Source organism: Carcharodon carcharias, chromosome 7 (genome assembly GCF_017639515.1).
Source record: "Carcharodon carcharias isolate sCarCar2 chromosome 7, sCarCar2.pri, whole genome shotgun sequence".
In the NCBI taxonomy this organism is placed as follows: Eukaryota; Metazoa; Chordata; class Chondrichthyes; order Lamniformes; family Lamnidae; genus Carcharodon; species Carcharodon carcharias.
This window is the reverse complement of record NC_054473.1, coordinates 9568751-9588966: the sequence shown is the minus strand read 5'-3', so window position 1 is coordinate 9588966 and position 20216 is coordinate 9568751. Positions and strand designations below refer to the sequence as shown.

The following is a 20216-nucleotide window of genomic DNA, read 5'->3' as shown; positions in this document are numbered from 1 at the left end:
TCACTTGGTTGAGCACCACTGGCCTCACTGTCAGCACAGGACCGGTCCAGATCATCATTGGCCAGCTGGATGGCTCTATTTTCAAAGTCTGTGAGGACTTTGATTTCAGGCTGTAGTAATTGTGGTTTTATTTAGTGTGTAATGTACCTTTAAGAATAATACTTGTTAAGGAAGATCACATGATATGTAGTAACCAATAGGAGAGTAACGGGGGCTACCTCAGGAGTCAGTGTAGTGAAGTTGAAAGCACATATGTAGTTGCTGCTGAGTATATTGTAAATAAATCTTAAGTTTCCACCTAATAAGTGCCTTCAGATCAACCCATTCATTAAAAGCATAACTCGGCCACCTGACAACAAACTGGCGATGAGGATAAAACAGGACTGAAGAGAAGAAATCAAGTTAAAGAGAAATCGGCACTGTACCTCACCCAGCAATTGTAAGTAGTATGCTCCATTAGAATTGAAGAAGTTATCCCCCTCAAATTCAACAAGTTAGGGAACTTGATCCTTTTGAACCAACCACAGACGATTGGTCTCAATACATAGAATGCCTCACGTTCTTTTTTCAAGCGATCCTCAAGCGATCCTCACCCAAGCGATAGGTGAAGAGAAGAGGCGAGCGATCCTCTTGAGAACCTGTGGGAACAAAACCTACAGTCTGATTCGAAGTTTGACGGCGATCAGTGCCCCGGATTCAAAGAATTTCGATGAACTGGTGGACAGTTCAACCAACGCCCTCAGTCACGATGCAGAGGTTCAGGTTTAATGCACAAAATAGAGACCCAGATGAGACAATTGCATGCTGCACCGCAAATTTGAAGCAGTTAATGGAACATTGTGAGTTCGGTACGACTCTGAACGACATGCTCAGAGATCGTTTAGTGTGTGGTGTGAATGAGGGCACTACTCAGAAAAGATTATTGTCCAAGGTGAATCTGGACTTCAAGAAGGCGCTAGGGATAGCGCTGGCCATGGAAAGTGCAGTGAGAGATTCACAGAGTGTGCAAAATGGTGCTGTCCTTCACATCAGGTAGGAAACCTCAGCTGAAAGAGGTGTGAGACTCTGCCGAGAAGCGGGAAACAGCCCACACTAGCCGAAGAATAAAGAAAAATAACAGCAGCGAAATCAAATGATAATTTTATTAGAGGTAGAAATAATCAGTCGTTTCACAATTGGCCATTTAAAAAAATTGAATGCTACCATCCTCAGAGCTGGACATATGATGAGGCAGTGCAAGGAAAGATTCAGGCAGGCTTGTAAACAAAAGGAGAAGCCCAATGAAATCTACAATGTAGAAGAGCCTGAAACAACAAATTCTGACATTTACTCGTTGCTTAATCTAAAAGTTGGAAAGACAGAACCAATATTTGACACAGCAAAAGTAAATGGCAAACCTGTTAGAATGGAAGTGGACACGGGAGCCTCCACTACAGTAATTGGGGAACATACCTTCAGATATTTGAATAATGGTGAACATCAATTAAGTTTAGAAGAAACAGCCTCCAAGCTAAAAACGGGTGAAGATATTCAAGTAAAAGGCATAAGCAGAGTAACTATCCATTATGGAAGCCAATCGGCAAAGTTACCCTCGATGGTGGTAGAAGGTGAAGGGCCAAGCCTCCTGGACCGAAGTTGGTTAAAGGAAATTAAGTTAGAATGGGCTGACATTTTCCAGTTGGGCTACCAGAGCTACTTAGAAAGTACGCTACTGTCTTTTAAGGATGAACTGGGGACAATCCAGCGCCTGCAGGCCAAGGTTCATGTGGATCCAGAAGCAACCTCTCGCTTCATAGAGGTGAGACTGGTGCCATATGCTCTGCGAGAAAAAGTCGACATTGAACTGAACAGACTAGAGAAACTGGGCGTTATATAACCTGTTCAGTTCTCAGAATGGACAGCACTCATTGTCCCAATCCTTAAACCCAACCAAAGTGTCCGAGTTTGTGGAGATTACAAACTGACGGTTGATCAAGTAGCTGAGCTAGACAGGCTCCCCATTCCAAAAATCGAAGACCTGTGTGCCCAGCTAGCAGGAGGGACAACGTACACAAACTTGACATGAGCCATGCTTATCAACAGATAGAGTTGGATAATGCCTCCTGGGAATTTTTCACAACTAATACCCACAGAGGGTTGTACCAATATACACGATTGCCTTTTAGTATCTTCTCTGCTTGTGCCATCTTTCAGAAAACAATGGAAAGCTTACTTCAGGGACTGCCCCCCGGTTGTAGTCTATTTAGACAATGTATTGGTGACAGGATTCACTGAAAAGGAGCATTTGGCAAACTTAGAAGAAGTCTTAAAATGTTTCTTGCAGGCTGGAGTGTGTTTAAAAAAAGAAAAGCGCACATTCCAAGCGAGGGAGGTAACCTATTTGGGTCACCGGGTAGATTCACAGGGCGTCCACCCAGTTGAGGAGAAAGTGAGAGTCATAAGAGAGGCACCTGCGCCAAAGAACACCTCCGAGCTCAAATCATTCCTAGGAATGATCAATTATTATGATGGTCTTGGGGGTGGGGGAGGGGGCACGCCCCAGAAGGAAGCTTTCATAAAGGTGAAATAATTGTTGCACTCGTCCAATCTGTTAGTGCATTATGGCCAGATGAAAGAAGTGGTGCTGACATGTGATACATCTCCCTACGGAGTGGGAGCAGTGCTCTCTCATCGGATGGACGATGGCACAGAGCAGCCGATAGGTTACGTATCAGGACTGCTCACTAAAGCGGAAAAGGGATACTCGCAGATAGAAAAAGAGGCCTGTCCATCATCTTTGGTGTCAAGTAATTTCACCAGTACGTACACGGCTGTCATTTTACAATCGTTTCAGACCACAAACCATTGTTAGGGTTGTTTAGTGAGGACAAGGCTACACCACCCATAGCTTCAGCAAGCACATAATGATGGGCTTTAATTCTGGCAGCAAATGAATACATGTCCATACACACGCCTGGAAATCATCGCAAACGCCGATGACCTTAGTTATTTGCCTTTACGAGAAAATGATGAGTACGTGCCAGTTCCACAGGAACTTGTTTCTTTGTTAAATTTCTTAGATTGCTCACCAGTATGTGCTCGACAGATCAGAGACTGGACAAGCTGGGACTCAGTCCTATCTCAGGTATGAGAGCAAGCGCTACACGGTTGATCACAGGAGCCCATATCTGATGAAACTGTACTTCAACAGAAGACATGAAATAACAAGCCAGGATGGTATCTTGTTGTGGGGAGCACGAGTAATAGTTCCTCCAAAGGGAAGGGAACCACTTTTAATTGAACTGCACAGTTCTGTCATGAAGCTATTAATGTATATAACTTTATTGGAAATTATTATTTTTTAAATAGAGGGTTGGTTTGTGGGTGTGTCTTAATTGGATTAAAATCAGCTAGTCTGGGTGCTTTGATGTATACTAGTTTTGAGATGTAAGAGAGGTAGAATGCATTTGCATTTTGTTGAATAGCGCATTCAAGAAGGGGAGTGAAATCTGGCACCTAGCTAGCAGAAACCAAGCAATATGTTTATATTACTAATAAAATTGGTACTATGAAAGGGGTTTAATTGTTAGAAGAGGTGGAGTTCAAAGGGGCTGGTGATACAATGAGAATTTATATTCAATGAGACGTGCTGGGTATAACCGATAGCAGTTTTGTGTGTGCAGGGCAGAAGCAATGTAAGGTCAAAGCCTGTAAGCCTACAACTGTCTTCAAAGGAACCAAAGTGAAAGGAACTTCATTTTGAATCTGTAAGGTGAAAATGCTTTGCCTGGTGTCTGCTTAAAGTCCATGGGCTGCTGTTGCCTTAATGGAGATTATTTCAGGATTTTATTAAAACGCTATGTTAGTAGTAATTTGTAGCCATGTGTATATATTTAAGTTGTGTAAATTAATAAATATCTCATGTATTTTGACATGAAACCTCTTGAGAACTGGTGGTCTGATTCCTGAATTTAGAGTTCTTCTCAAACATACCACTTAAAATTATAGGTTATGACAGTTGTTTAAAGTTTCCCTCTGGGATTTTTAAATAACTCAGCTTTACCAACTGCTGTGTCATAACAGTGCCCATCCATCAATATCCCAAATGGAGACCATACCACACAGCAATCAATGGTGGCCTGGGATGGATGGTGAAATAGGGAGTTTGGTGCAATGTCAGCAACTGCAAAAGTTGACAGTGACAGCTCTGTTACACCCATGGGAGTGGCCAGGTAGACCCTGGGTGCGGTTACACATTGACTACTTTGGGCCTTTCCTGGGAACAATGTTTCTGCTCATTGTCGATACCCATTCAAAATGGTTGGATGTATATGAGGTGAAGTCACCAACGTTGGCTGCTACAATTGAGAAACTACGTCAGAGTTTTGCCATTCACAACCTATCAGAAGTAGTCATTTCTGATAACGGCATGGCATTTACGAGTTTCAACGGCTTGTCAGCCTCAACAGTATCACTCCTGTGAAAACTGTACCGTACTACCATTCCTCAAACAGACTGGCTGAAAGGGCAGTTCAAACGTTCAAGACAGGCATGAAAATGCTAACTGGCGATTCTTTGACAACCAAGCTAGCACGCTTTCTTTTTCATTACAGGACTATCCCTCACACAACAACAGGTGTCACACCTACCGAGTTATTGTTGAAACACCATCTCAGGATGAGATTGAGCTTAATAATGCCAAATTTAGAGGGGAAGGTGGAAAGGAGTCAGGAAAGCCAAAAAACTAGACATGACTGGCATAATCGCGAGAGGAAATTTACCGTGGGAGAGCCGGTATACGTGAAGAACTTCGGGGAAGGACCAAAGTGCTTACCAGGTGAAATAAGTGCGGTGACTGGACCTCTGTCTTACCACGTGGAGGTGGAAGGATGGATCATCCATAAACATGTGGACCATTTATGGAAGAGAGAGACAAATCACCAAGATTTGGTTTCACCAGTGACCATGACCGGGTCTGAGTTTCCTGTTGAGGATACTCAACCCAGGACTGACATGTCTGATGTTCCTGTGGGAGTTGAGGATACAGATCTGCAAGTGCTCACTGAAGCACCTGATGTTCAGGCAACTCCGGAGAAGGAGGTTCCTGATAAAGAATCTGAGGTTGTGGAGCTGAGACGTTCCACACGGACCAAGAAACCACCTGAAAGACTGAACTTGTAAATTCCTTACCCAGTGTAAATATTATGTTGTCTTGAAAAATATTTACTTGTAAATAATATATGTATAGCCGAGTTAAGGGGGGAGGAGTTTAGTAATCATGGTTTTTTTAGTGTGTAATGATTTAGGAAGATCACATGATCGGTAGTAACCAATAGGAGAGTAACAGGGGCTACCTCAGGAATCAGTGTAGAGATAGAGTTGGAGTTGAAAGTACACATGTAGTTGTTGTTGGGTATATTGTAAATAAACCTTAAGTTTCCACCTCAGATGAGTCTGCAGATCAACTCTATCATTAATAGCACAACACAACTATCCTACAACATAGACATTCCTCCACCAGTCTGCAATCTATACCCTTTGTTTGTACCCAGCTTGTCCTCCATGAATAGAGATGGAGAGAGTGTAAGCAGGACACCTGCTAGGCCAGATGAAAAGGATGCCTGGTCTGTGTGGGTGGTGAGTGGACCCATGGGTGGAATGAGGACACGAGCCACAGGGCAGAGGAAGGTGTGTGTGAGGCAGTGAATGGTGATGTCCCTTGAGCTGGCAGTGAGCGAGGTCCCTGTGGATGTGTGATGGGTTTGTGAGCATGTGAACTGAGAGTGACGAGAAGAGTGACTTACGCTGGCGGAAGGGAGGAGATCATTCATCCTCTTTCAGCACTGTGTGGCTGTCCCCTTCAGCAGGATGTTGGCGCTGACCATCGCTGCCACTGCCTCCCATGCTGATTGGTGACCTTGCTTGCTGGTCTTCACCCAGAGTGGGGGTAGAGGGCTTCATGGTGGGCTTCTTACTGCGTCCAGTCGGCGCTCGAGGGAGGCGTCTCTAAATTTGGGGGCAGCATGTTCCCTCCCTTTGGCAGCCGTGACTTTGCAGCAGCTTCCGATCCCTCAGAGAGAACTAGCTCTGTGCAGGGACACCCTTTAAATATGGCACTCAGATTACTGAAGGCCTGAGGTGACAGCGGGGTGGGGGAATCAGAGGCTGTCCCACCAGAGATCCTGCATGTTTCCCGGGAATGTATTATTAATGAGGTGGGACACACCAGGAATGGGACCCACCATCGGCAGCCAATGGGTAAAATGTCATTTTTCACTACCCACTACCGCACTCAGTGCAAATCTGGGATGATTCTGCCCCGAGTCTTCGAAATGGTGCGGTGGGATATTTAACGCCCAGGAGGACCTCAGTTTAATCATCTGAAAGACAGCACATCTGACAGTAGAGGGCTCCCCCAGCACTGCACTGGAGCGTCAGCCTAGATTATTGCATTCAAGTCCTGGAGTGGGATTTGAATGTGGAACTTTGTGACTCGGAGGCACGAGTACTGCACACTGAGTGACTGCTGACATATATTAAACTTGTTAACAATCTCTAAAACAGTGCTTCTGTGTACATGTCCTTTGTTGGGTCTTGTTTACCATTATAGCATTGCAAATACATTTTCTGTGGCTGGTTTTTCTCTGGAAGAGGGGGAAGGGATGTGTAATGTTCTGCTATAAACATCCTGAAAGCCTGTTCTGTAGTGGACACAGGCCTGTGGAATGAATTAATAAGATCAAACTTTCTCAGCTTTAGACAAACAAGTCTCGCTGGGGACCTAGCAGAAGTCAGGGTAGAGGTTATATTACTGGAATAATGATCCAGCAAACTTATCTCTGAGAAGTCTCTGAGGAATAATTGAAAAGCAGAATACTACAGATGCTGGAAATCCGAAATAAAAAGCAGAAAATGCTGGAAATACTCACCAGGTTATGTCAGCACCCGGGGAGAGAGAAACAGAGTTAACGTTTCGGTCAATGACCCTTCATCGGAGTATCATCAACTTCATTGACCTGGAACTCTAACTCTGTTCCTCTCTCCACAGGTCCTGCCATAATCTGCTGAGCATTTCCAGCATTTTACTGCTTTCGTTTTAAATCTATGAGGCAGAGTTCACTGAGGTGTTTAAAATCACGAACGGGTTAGACAGAGTAAATAGAGAGAAACTGACTCCAATAGCTGAAGGATCGATAACTATAGACCATGCATTTAAGACCAAGGAACCGAAGGGGTGACATGACGATTTTTTTAAAATTCATTCTTGGGGATGTGGTCGTCATTGCCCATCCCTAATTGCCCTTCATACAGTAGTGGTGAGCCCCTTTTTGAACCGCTGCAGTCCATGTGGTGTGGGTGCCACATTTAGGAAGGATGCCAAGGCCCTGGAGAAGGTGCAGAGGAGGTTCCCCAGGATGGTGCCAGGGTTGAGGGTCTTCAACCACGTGGAGAGGTCAGAGGCCGGGCTTGTCCTCCTTAGAGCAGAGAAGGTTAAGGGGAGATTTAAATAGAGGTGTTTAAAATTATGAGCAGGTCTTTGATAGAGCATGTAGGGAAAAGCTCCCTCTTCTGTGGGTCACTAACCAAAGGTCATAACCTTAAAATCAATGGCAAAGAACTAGAAAGAAGATGAGGGGAAAATACTTCACACCGAGGGTTGTAAAAACCTGGAACACACTGAAAGGGCAGTGGAATCAGATTAGACAGGAACTTTCAAAAGGCAATTGGATATTTTTTAAGCTTATTCATGAGATGTGGGTGTCGCTGGATGGGCCAGCATTTATTGCCCATCCCTAATTGCCCCTTGAGAATGTGGTGGTGAGCTGCCTTCTTGAACCACTGCAGTCCCCGTGGTGTAGGTACACCCACAGTGCTGTTAGGGAGGAGTTCCAGGATTTTGACCCAGCGACAGTGAAGGAACGGCCGATATATTTCCAAGTCAGGATGGTGAGTGACTTGGAGGGGAACTTCCAGGTGGTGGTGTTCCCATGTGCCTGCTGCCCTTGTCTTTCTAGATGGTAGCAGTCACAGGTGCTGTCTAAGGAAGAGGAATGAATTGCAGGGCTTTGGGGAAAAATGGAGGTGAGGAACTAAATTAGACAACTCCATCAAAGAGCTGGCAGAGAAAGGATGGGCTGAATGGCCTCTTTCTGAGCTGTAAGATTCTATGAATCTATGATACTTCCACACAGCTGCAGAATCACAGGTTATGGAGACACAGGTTTGGGTTAAGGAAGAGTGAGTTTAGGATAGATGTCAGGAATGGTGGTTGCTCAGAAGGGTGAGATCAGGTATTTTAAGGAACAGCTGGATTTTCGAATGGGGAGATTATAGGGTTGCTATGTTAGAAGGATAATATCAGATGGGATGAAATGCCAGAGCACACTGGGAGCAACTTCACCTCTCAGTCCGAAACTCCAAAATCGAGCATGCCATCGTAAGCTGGTACTTCCACTGCAGTTCTGCAGGAGTGCTACAATGTCTTTCATATGAGATGTTAAACCAAGGCCCTGCCCACTCTCTTAGTTAGATGTAAAAGATCAAATGGCCGCCAGCTGAAGAACAGCACGGGAGTTCGTCCCAGTAGCTTGGTCAATATTTATCCCTCGACCAATATCACTATAAAACCAGGTTATCCAGTCATTATCACATTGCTGTTTGTGGGAGCTTGCTGTACGCAAATTGGCTGCTGCATTTCCTACATTACAAAGCTGACTTCATTTCAAAAGTAATTTAGCGGCCGTGAAACTCTTTGGGATGACCTGAGGTCATGAAAGGTGCTACATAAATACAAGCCTTTCAAAGGAACATAGAATGATACAGCACCAGGAGACACTTCCCACCTATTGTGTCTGTGCCAGCTCTTTGAAAGAGGTTTCCAATTAGTCCCACTCCCCTGTTCTTGCCCTCATTGCCCTGCAAATATTTTTACCTACAAGTATTTATTCAATTCTCTTTTGAAAGTTATTATTGAATCTGCATCCACTGCCCTTTCAGGCAGCGCTACCCAGGTCACAACTCACTGCATAAAAAAACCAGAACATATCGTCTCTGGCCCATTCGCCAGTCACTTTAAATCTGTACCTTCTGGTTATTGAACTTTCAGCCACTGGGAACAGCTTATTCGCTCTATCAAAACCACTTGTGATCTCCACTTAATATTCTCTGCTCCTAGCAGAACAACCCCATCTTCTCCACAATGTCTAGTTAGCTGAAGTTGCTCATCCCTGGTGCCATCCTAGTGCAAGAGGGAAGTGCAGCACAGAAAGCCATTCAGCATGTTACTTTGGAGTAAGACGCAGATGACTGGTAGACTATTGAAGATGTTCTGAATACTGGAGCACACATGCCCTCTGCTGGATGGTTCTGATATCTGCAACATCACAGAATTCCATTTAATTTCAACATCCTGGGGGTCACCATTGACCAGAAACTGAACTGGACCAACCATATAAATACTGTGGCTACAAGAGAAGGCCAAAGGCTAGGAATTCTGCAGCAAGTAACTCACCTCCTGACTCCCCAAAGCCTGTCCACCATCTACAAGGCACAAGTTAGGAGGGTGATGGAACACTCCCCTACTTGCCTGGATGAGTGCAGCTCCCACAACACTCGAGAAGCTCGACACCGTCCAGGACAAAGCAGCCCACTTGATTAGCACCCCATCCACCACCTTAAACATTCACTCCCTCCACTACCGACACATGGTAGCAGCAGTGTGTACCATCTACAAGATGCACTGCAGGAATTCACCAAGGCTCCTTCTACAGCACCTTCCAAACCTATGACCACTACCATCCAGAAGGATAAGGGCAGCAGATAGATGGGAACACCACCACCTGGAAGTTCCCCTCCAAACCACACACATCCTGACTTGGAAATATATCGCCGTTCCTTCACTGTCGCTGAGTCAAAATCCTGGAACTCCCTCCCTAACAGCACTGTGGGTGTACCTACACCACAGGGACTGCAGCAGTTCAAGAAGGCAGCTCACCACCACCTTCTCAAGGGCAACTAGAGATGAGGAATAAATGCTGGCCCAGCCAGCGACACCCAGATCTCATGAACGAATAAATTTTAAAAAATTGTTCATCCTAAGATCTTTACCTACAAGTTTTAATTAATTCTCTTTTGAAAGTTATTGAATCTGCATCCACCACCCTTTCAGGCAGCGCTACCCGGCTCACAACTCACTGCATAAAAAAACTCTCTTCAAAGTGCTTGAATTAAACAGACCAGCGTGCCTAACTTATCTGGTGCTGACATTTTAAAGAGAGTCTTGCATTTATCTAGGCTTTTCATGGCCTCAGGACATATCAAAGTGCTTCATAATCAACTAGCTATTTTTGACTGTTATAGGAAATATGCAAGGTAAGGTGCAAACAGCAAACTCCCACAAGCAGCAATGTGACAATAACCAGGTCATCTTTTTTTTGGAGGTTTTGATTGAGTGATAGTTATTAGCCAGGACACCTAGGATAACCTCCCTGCTCTTCTTGAAATAGTGCCATGGGATCTTTTAAATCCATTTCAGTATAGCAGACCGGGCCTTGGTTTAACATCTCACCTGAAAGAGATCACCGCTGACAGTGCAGCACTCCCTCACTACTGGACTAAACACCAGCCTAGATTTTTGTGCTCAGGTTTCTGGAGTGGGATTACAACTCATAACCGCCTGACTCAGAGTTAAGGGTGCCACCAATTGAGCCACCGCTGACAACCTTGGGATTTGCAAAGAAGTTATTTTTATAAAACATTCAAATCGAAACACATATTGAGAGTAATCCCAAATCAGAGCCAGGGAACTGCAGGCCTATCAACCTAATATGCATCATTACAAAGTGCTGTTGGAGCAGTTTTGCTAGGGCTCCTTGATGCCACACTCGGTCAAATGTTGCCCTGATGTCAAGGACAGTCACTCTCACCTCACCTCGGGAATTCAGCTCTTTTGTCCATGTTTGAACCAAGGCTGTAATGGGGTCAAGAGCTGAGCGGAACCCAAACTGAGCGTCAGTGAGCAGGTTATTGCTAAGCAAGTGCTGCTTGATAGCACTGTTGATGATCCCTTCCAATACTTTACTGGTGAATGAGAGTAGACTAATGGGGCGGTAATTGACAGGGTTGGATTTGTCCTGCTTTTTGTGGTCAGGGCATACCTGGGCAATTTTCCACAATGCCGGGCAGATGTTAGAAGGGATTGTAAATGGTTACTGTAAATAGCGACCTTTATAATTCACTGGGAAAGGGAAGGAACCATTACAAATTCACAACAGTTTCCTACAAGAAAGGTTGTGGACTAATGAATTTGACAAGGATTTGAGGATGTAACTCCGGTCGCCAAGCAGAAAGGGATCGGGAATGGTTGAGCATGTGCACTCAGTCCACATTGAGGCCGCTGGGCCACTTGCAACTGATTATGATGCCTTTCCAGCTGGCAGCAGGGTGGAATTGTTGCTTAATTTTTAGACAGCGCAATCAGGAACTGGCAGGAAAACAGGCCTAGAAGGCGAACTGACACTTCACGCCTCACACCCAATGTATCCAGGCGCTTTGAGAAAGAAATGACTGCACCTACAGAGGGGTTAAAATGCCCACGCAGGACGCTAATTAACTTGTCACAATCCATAACAAATTAGCTCATGACAATAAATAAAATATGTGAATAATATATGAGCAAAATATATTGAATTTTTCACCCATTTGTTCAGGCATAAAGCCGAGTGCTCATACAGCTATGACAGCCCAGTTGGGAGATAATGGGGCACTTAATCCCAGGCTCAATCTTTTGAATCCTGCATGAGGTAATAATATTTTTCTTACATGTTTTATTCAAAACACTTTTTTATTGATTTTTACCAAATAAAATTACAATCAATTCCGCCCAGTCTCCAAGTTAATTTAAAGCGGAGAATCTCATTTCCTGAAATTTCCTGATCGTGTAACTTCATCGTTTGCTGAATCAACAGAGGCATGTTTTACAGGGATACGGTTGCTAAATTATAGGTAAGTTAGATACAAGAACGCGCAATTTGTTAAGCTTACTCACTCACCACACAGACCTCAAAGTGGGTAACATGAACTTTATTGTTAGCCTGTGTCGAGCTAATTTGTTCATTCTAATGCAGCCAGCTGGCACTGAACATGTGCACCCTAGTGTCTCAGCACAGATAAAAACAGCCATACTTTAAACTGTCTATTTAATTCCCAGGCTGAATGGAATTGAGGGTCCAGAGCAGGCTTTTCCAACCTTTTTGCATGGGGGAGGGGGCCTACATTTCAATATTTCTCATGCGCCGGGGCCTAATGAACAAATTTCAGAAAAGATAAGGTTTGGCACAACAATAAACATGATTTTTTTTAAAAGCTGGTTTAGGAGAAGAAAGAACTTGCTGAGCAAAAAAAATGTCACAACAATAAATTGATAATTTAAAAAAATAAAGACCACCATTAAAGTGTGAAAGGGTGAGAAAGTGTGTCCAGCTCACTCCCAGTCTCAGGGTGCTTACTCACTCACCCTCACCCACTGTGAGAATGGGTGAAAGTGCCTGTTGGTGTTGATACTTACCTGGCAGGGGAGAGACCTTGATCACGGTTCTGCCAGGGCAAGGTTGTGAAGCAATGGCTATAACCAATCAACCCCCATACCATAAGGTACCTAACACCATCCGAGTCACGGTGAAGGGCAGTGAAGGAGGACCACCTATGGATCGGACCTTCTTCACGAGGAGTGAAGGCGTGTGGATTCGAAGCTGTGGAGATCTACTCCCTGCAAGACTTCCCCAGCACCGGATATTTTGACATGACGTTCAAGCGAATGGCGGCCTGCGTCAAGTTCCTGAAGGTGTTTGAGGAGAAGAGAGACCTGCCGGAGCTGAAGATCCTGACGGCGGAGCCACTCTTTGCTCTGCTGTTGCAATGGGACCAGGTGGTGACGGTGCAGCTTTACAACCCCTACATCCCTGTCTCCGACGTGCTCACCTTCCTTACCAGTTACTTTGACAAGGTTGGGAGCTATACTGAGGTTAGAGACGATTTGGGGATCTGGACATGTAAACGCCAGGTTAAGGTCACTTTCAAAATGACAGTAAGGGAGCCACCTTTCACTCTCCTTCCAGATTCGCTATCGGGAGAAGCTGTGGCTACCTTGTCTACGCTGGGCAACCCAAACTTTGTCGCTCATGGGACAAGTCTGGTCATGTGGCGGCCAACTGCAGTGCCGTCCTCTGCAAGAACTGCAAACAGGAAGGGTACCAGACAAAAGACTGCAAACAGGCTAAGTGCTGCAACCTGTGTGGCAAGGCAGGTCACCTCTACAGGACCTGCCCCAAACGCTGCCTCACTTATGCACAGGCAGCCAAAGCCAACGAGGGGGAAGCAGAAGAAATGCTTCGTGTCACTCCAATCACCAAGGCGCCCAGGGAGAACAACGGGACAAAGGGAGACACAGAGAGAGACAAGGTGGAGGAAAAGATTGAGGCAGCAGACAGCCAAACAATAGCACTGCCCCCTGAACCGCCCACTCCTCAGGAGAGCGAATCAATGGAAGAGGAGGAGGCAGCAGTGAAAAAGCAGCAGGGGGAGTGGCAGCTGGTGAAGAGAGCCAAAAGGAAGAAGAGGCTAAGAAGAGACCAAGCCACTTCCCAGACAAGTGGCAAGAGGCGTCTCCCATCCGACACGGATGACAAGGGCAGCAGCTCTTCGGACGAAGAATTGCCAGGGCGGCACCCACAGAAGAAGCGGCAAAGCTCTAGGGAGTTGGAGGACGAGACACCCGAGCTCCAGAACATTGGAGACAATGAGGAGACCAGCGCATCCCAACTTTGTCTACAATCCGTGGAGGCCAGTGCACCACAGCCCCAGGAATCTGGGAGCGGTGAGGCGATCAGCGCACCCCAGCTCCGGGAAGCCAGGAGCAGCAACACCTCAGAGGGGGAGAGGATTGGAGTAGCTTCTCCAACAAAGGTCATTTCAAACCCCGCTCTCTGCACGGACCCCCAGATGCCACCCGAGCAGAACACTGCCAATGGGGATTTCCTCAGCCCATCCAAAGTGAGGCAATTTGAGCACACTGTGGGTATGAAGGAGCAGACTAAAGGTCTGGGACTCTCAGAGACAACAGGTTTGGTAAGAGAATTAATGCTTTAAAATGGGTTTAAAGATTGTATCCATAAATGTGTGTAGCATTAAATTTACTACGCGATGTGTTGTGACCTTGGACTACCTTGCCAAGGTCAAAGCTGACCTGTTGTTACTGCAGGAGTGTGCAATGCTGCACCTCAGCTCCTACAGGCAATGGTCACGATGATGGTCCCATGGGCCATCGATCTGGTCGGGTGGAAACGATTCTCGTTCCTCCGGCCTGGGTATTCTGCTGCGGGGAGGCAACTTCACTGTCTCCGAAATTAAGGAGGTGGTGGGCGGGCACCTCTTCGTAGCAGATGTAATGTACAAGAGCCCCACTCCAGTTAATTAACGTGTACGCCCCAGCACAAGGGGCCGAGCGGCTGGAGGTTTTTCAGCAGCTCCCACTGCTGCTGGTGACCTCCAGGCCGGTCATTCTGGGCGGTGACTTCAACTGCATCATCGATGCGGCTGGACGATCCGGCAGGGCCGACAGCAGATTGGACGCTACGTCCAGATCCCTGATGGAAACAGTTAAGGATGCCAAGCTGCACGACGTCTTCAGCAACCCTGCAGACGGAGCGCAGCGTAGATACACCTGGTCGCGGCCAGACGGGTCCATCCATTCCAGGATAGACTTCCTGTTTGTGTCCCGTGCATTCGCAGTCAGATTCACCGACGTCAAGCCGGTGTTTTTCTCTGACCACTGCCTCCTACTGGCTGACTGCCACTTAGAGAAGGACCAGGGGGTGGGCAGGGGGGCATGGAAGCTAAACGTGCAACTGCTGACCCCAGAGAACATTGAGGAGCTCAAGAGGGATTGCAAAGGTTGGAGAACCGTGAAACCCCTCTTTGAGTCCCTGACACACTGGTGGGAAGCAATCAAGAGAAACATCAAGTGGTTTTTCATTCTCAAAGACACCCAGAAAGCTAGAAAGGAACAGAGGGAAATGTCCCGACTCCAGAACAACATGCAGATTCTGCTCCGGCTGCAGTCGATGTCAAGGAGGAACTCCAAGAGGTTAAGAGCCAGCAAGCCTTGCTCTTTGCCTCGGAGGCCTCCAAGATCATCTTCCGTTCCAGAGTCCGCTCTGTGGAGCAGGATGAGACGTGCTCACGTTTCTTCTTCCAAAAGGTACACAGAGAGTTCTGTGATCAGCAGCCTGAAGGAAGAAGACGGCTCAGTAAAGTCATCGCGGTCCAACATTTTGAGGATCAGCAAATCCTTTTATGCCGGATTGTATGACGTGAAGCCCACAGACATCATGGCCTCCCAGTCCTTCCTGTCCTCTATCACGGAGGTCTTAGACGACAGTACACGGGAGAGCCTGGACAAACCGCTAACTCCTGATGAACTAACTAAGGCCCTTTAGTCCTTTGAGAAGAATAAAACTCTTGGAAGCGATGGCTTGCCGGCGGAGTTGTATTTGGCTCTGTGGGACTGGATCAGCCCAGACCTGCTAGAAGTGTACGAGAGTATGCTCCTGGCCGGCAGTATGTCAGAATCCATGAGGAAAGGCATCATCACCCTCATCTACAAGCACAAGGGGGGAAGGGAGGAAATTAGAAATTGGCGACTCATTTCACTGTTGAATGTGGATTATAAGATTCTGTCCAAGGTCATCGCCAATCGGGTCAAATCCGCTCTGGAATTGGTGATCCACCCTGACCAGACCTGCACTGTGCCGGGCAGGAAGATTTCTGACAGCCTTGCACTGCTCAGGGATATGATTGCCTATGTACAGGACAGGGGTGTGGATACATCTGCCTCAGCAACCTGGATCAGGAGAAGGACTTTGACAGAATATCGCACACCTACATGGTGGATGTGCTCTCCAAAATGGGGTTTGGGGAGGGAATTCGCAATTGGATCCAACTGCTCTACACTAACATCAGTAGTGCAGTCTCAATCAATGGGTGGGAATCAGATAGCTTTCTGATTAAATCTGGAGTCAGGCAGGGCTGTCCTCTCTCGCCTGTTCTTTTCATGTGTTGCATAGAACCCTTTGCTGAGTCCATCAGGAAGGATCCGGGCATAAGAGGGGTGACAATCCCAGGCAGCGGAGGCACTCAGATCAAAGCCTCCCTGTACATGGATGATGTCGCCGTCTTCTGCTCGGATCCGCTGTCGGAGCGCAGACTGATCCATATCTGTGACCAGTTCGAACTGGTCTCGGGAGCCAAGGTAAATTTTGGGAAGAGCGAGGCCATGTTCTTCGGGAACTGGGCTGAACGATCCTTTGTCCCCTTCACTGGCAGGGCTGACGGCCTGAAGGTGCTGGGGATATGGTTCAGAGGGTCCAGGGCATGCGCTAGAAACTGGAAGGAGCGAGTGTCTATGGCGAAAAGGAAACTGGGCATGTGGGAGCGACGCTCCCTCTCCATTGTGGGTAAGAATCTGGTCATCAGGTGTGAGGCACACTCGCAGTTGCTGTACGTGGCGCAGGTCTGGGCTATTCCACACTCCTGCATGGTGGCGATCACCCGAGCCATCTTCTGCTTTATCTGGAGGTCGAAAGTGGATCGTGTCCACAGGGATACGATGTACAAGCCTCTAGATAAAGGGGGAAAAAACGTGCCCAACATCGCCCTCATACTGATGGCCACCTTTGTGTGTGGCTGCATCAAGCTGTGCGTAGACCCTCAGTATGCAAACACCAAGTGTCACTACGTGCTGATGTTCCACCTGTCCCCAGTGTTACAAAGGATGGGTGTGGCCACGCTGCCGCGGAATGCTCCAAGTAGTTGGACCGTGCCGTACCACCTGTCCTTCGTGGAAAAATTTATGCAGAGAAACACCTTTGACCACAAGTCCATCAGGCAGTGGTCGGCACGTAACATCTTAGAGGCCCTGAGGGAAAAGGAGAGGGTGGATCCGGTGGGATGGTTCCCTGAGCAGACTGTCAAAGTCATTTGGCAGAATGCCTCATCGCCAGAACTTTCCAACAAGCACCAAGACGTAGCTTGGCTGGTGGTGAGAAAGGCCCTCCCATTCAGATCCTTCCTACACGCCAGGAGTCTCACCCTCTCTGCATGTTGCCCTCGAGGTGGCTGTGGTGGGGACGAGACTGTTGTTCACCTCCTTGTAGATTGTGCCTTTGCAAAGAAGGTCTGGAGAGAGATGTAGTGGTTTCTGTCGAGGTTCATCCCGAGCAGTTCTGTGACACAGGGCTGTTCCCAGGGACACACACCGAGACAAACATCAACTGCAGCTGGAGGATCATCAACTTGGTGAAAGACGCTCTTTGGTCTGCCTGAAACTTGTTGGTCTTCCAGCGCAAAGAGTTATCCCTGACCGAGTGTTGCAGACTGGTACAATCCAAAGTCCAGGACTACGTGATGAGGGACACACTAAAGCTTGGGGCAGCTACCGCAAAGGCCCAATGGGGAAGGGTTGCTGCCTAAGACCTTTTTGCCACAGTGCACCGAGGGGCTGGGAACTGTGTAGAGCCCCTCGGGATGTACATCTCAAAATGAATGTCTGTAAATGATTGTAATATTCATATATTGCATTGATGCACCTTGTGATCCATGTTGTAAAAGTTGAACGTGATTGTACTTTCGTAATGGTGATTTTGAAATGGTTTGGAATGTTCTTCCAGATATTTTATGAATAAAGTACATTTTTGCAAAAAAAAAGTGCCTGTTGGTGTTTGGGGTGAGGGTGAATGAGAACCCTGAGACACACACTCTCCCCTCCTTCTCACCACACTTTTCTCTCACACATGCCTCTCTCTGACACACACACACACACACTCATCACTGTCTCACACACATACATACAAACACTCACCCCTTTTTCTCTCTCACACACAGACACACTCACCTCCTGCTCTCACACACACAACACACCCCTCTCTCTGTCTCACACACACACTCAACCCCTCTCGCTCCTTCTCTCATACATTCACCCCCTCTCACACACACTCACCCCCCCCCTCGCTCTCTCACACACACACCCCTCTCTCTCTCACTTACTCCCTCACTCACTCACTCCCTCTGTCTCTCCCTCTCACACACACTCACCCCTTCTCTCTCACTCTTTCTCACAGAGGGAGTGAGTGAGTGAGTGAGAGAGAGAAGGGGGTGAGTGTGTGAGAGAGAGTGAGTGAGAGAGAGCCCCCCCTCTCTGTCTCACTCACTCTCTCTCACACACTCACTCCCTCTCTCTCTCTCTCTCTCTCACCCCCTTCTCTCTCTCACTCACTCACTCCCTCTGTCTCTCCCTCTCACACACACTCACCCCCTCTCTCTCACACACTCACCCCCCTCTCTCTCACACACTCACCCCTCTCTCTCACATACTCACCCCCTCTCTCTCTCACACACACATATCCCCATCTCTCTATCTCTGTCACACAGACACACACACTCATCCCTCTCTCTCACACACATGCAGTCACCCATCTATCTCTCTCACACACACACTCCCCTCTCTCTCTCTCTCTCACACACACACATACCCCTCTTTCTCTCTCACACACACTCACCCCTCTCTCTCACACACACACACTCACCCCTCCCTCTCTCACTCGCACAAATACATACACATACCCACCCCTTTTTCTCTCACACACACGTAGACACACTCACACATCCTGCTCTCTCTCTCACACACACACATACACACCACTCTCTCTCACACACACACACACACACACACACCACTCTCTCTCTCTCTCACACTCACCCCATGCGTACACTCACCCCGCACGCACACGCAAGCTTACAATTAACATTATAAGACTGGTCGCTCCTGTATTTGGATGGGTAATAACAGTAAACAATAGGTCAGTCAGGTGTCTGGATTGAATATTCACAGTAAAAATGCGAATATACAAACAAATGAAATGGGAGTGAGAGTAGGTCACTCGGCCCCATGAACCTGCTCCACCATTTGATAAGTTCATGGCTGATCTGTTTGTGTTTTGAATTCCACATTCCCATCTACCCCCAATTCCCTTGCCTAACAAGAACCTATCTACCTCTGCCTTAAAAATAGTCAGTGACCCCGCTTCTACTGCCTTCTGAGGCAGAGAGTTCCGAAGTCACTGATGTCAGTAATCCATACGGATATATGTTCAACTTCAAGTTTTACCAAGACAAACTGGTTCGTGCTGTAACAGGCAATCTTTATTGAAAATGCACACATTGCATGGTTCAGGGGCATTATCTGTGTGTAAACCACCCACCCTCACTCTCACTCACTAAATCGGCCGGGGGATGCGGGGTTGGGTTGGGGGGTGCTGGGGAAGTGGGGTAATGAGGGGCAATGAGAGTAGAAGAGGGGCCTGGAGTGTGGTATGAGGCCTAACAGTGGCTGAATGTGAGTGCTTGCTGAGGCGGGCGGTGCCAAGAGCTGGGGGAATGCAGGGAGAAGTGGGGGGTGTGGGGAGTGCCAGGGAAAAGCAGGTGAGTCTCTCTCTATCTCCACATACTTGCAGTTACTGGTGTTCACTGCTCCTCTAATCACAGCCGGTTTCTCCCCCATTTTTGTTGCTATTGAGCCTTTCAGCAACAAACATGGAAGAGAAACAGGCTGTGATTGGAGGATCAGTCCCCTGCAGAAATCTTCAAACTCTCTGGCCAGTCTTACCGGTATTTTCAACAATTGCTCTGGGGTCCACATAGAGGGGCTTTGCTCAGCCGAATTGCGGCTGTGGGTTGGACAAGCTGGTCTAGAGGATAGCTAATTAACATTTCCTCCTGGATACAAGGCTGTTATGACGTGGCAGATGACATGTGCCAGGCCGATCAAATCCACAAGCGAAACTTGATCGCGCTTTCACGATGGTTTTGCAATTTGTATTTATTTCGAGATGTGCGTACTGAACACAGAAATAACCAAGACATAGAACTACAAATTACTACTATAATAACTCCTAAAATCCCTAATTAATCTGACTCTTAGTTACAACCCCTTTAAGGCAATGGTCCAAAAATAGATTTTAGATTTTAAACAGATCCAGAATATTTACATAATACCCTGAACGATGGAATTCCAAATGGCTTTCTCCCCCAGCTTCAGTTTCGGTAGACAGCAGGCTTTCGCATAAATACTGGAGGCTTCATTAAGGCTATTTCACACACTTCTGTTAGATCTCACAATGCCTTCT

General features: G+C 47.0%; 1 protein-coding gene across 1 annotated transcript in view; it reads left to right on the top strand.

Moving 5' to 3' along the window:
- The window catches only part of kbtbd12 (kelch repeat and BTB (POZ) domain containing 12), a 73978-nt gene extending 69350 nt beyond the window's left edge, over nucleotides 1-4628 (top strand). Inside the window, exon 6 of the mRNA XM_041192409.1 lies at nucleotides 4593-4628. The gene's annotated coding sequence lies outside the window, so the exon portion shown is untranslated. The remainder of the gene's footprint in view (nucleotides 1-4592) is intronic.
- Nucleotides 4629-20216: the final 15588 nt, after the last annotated feature.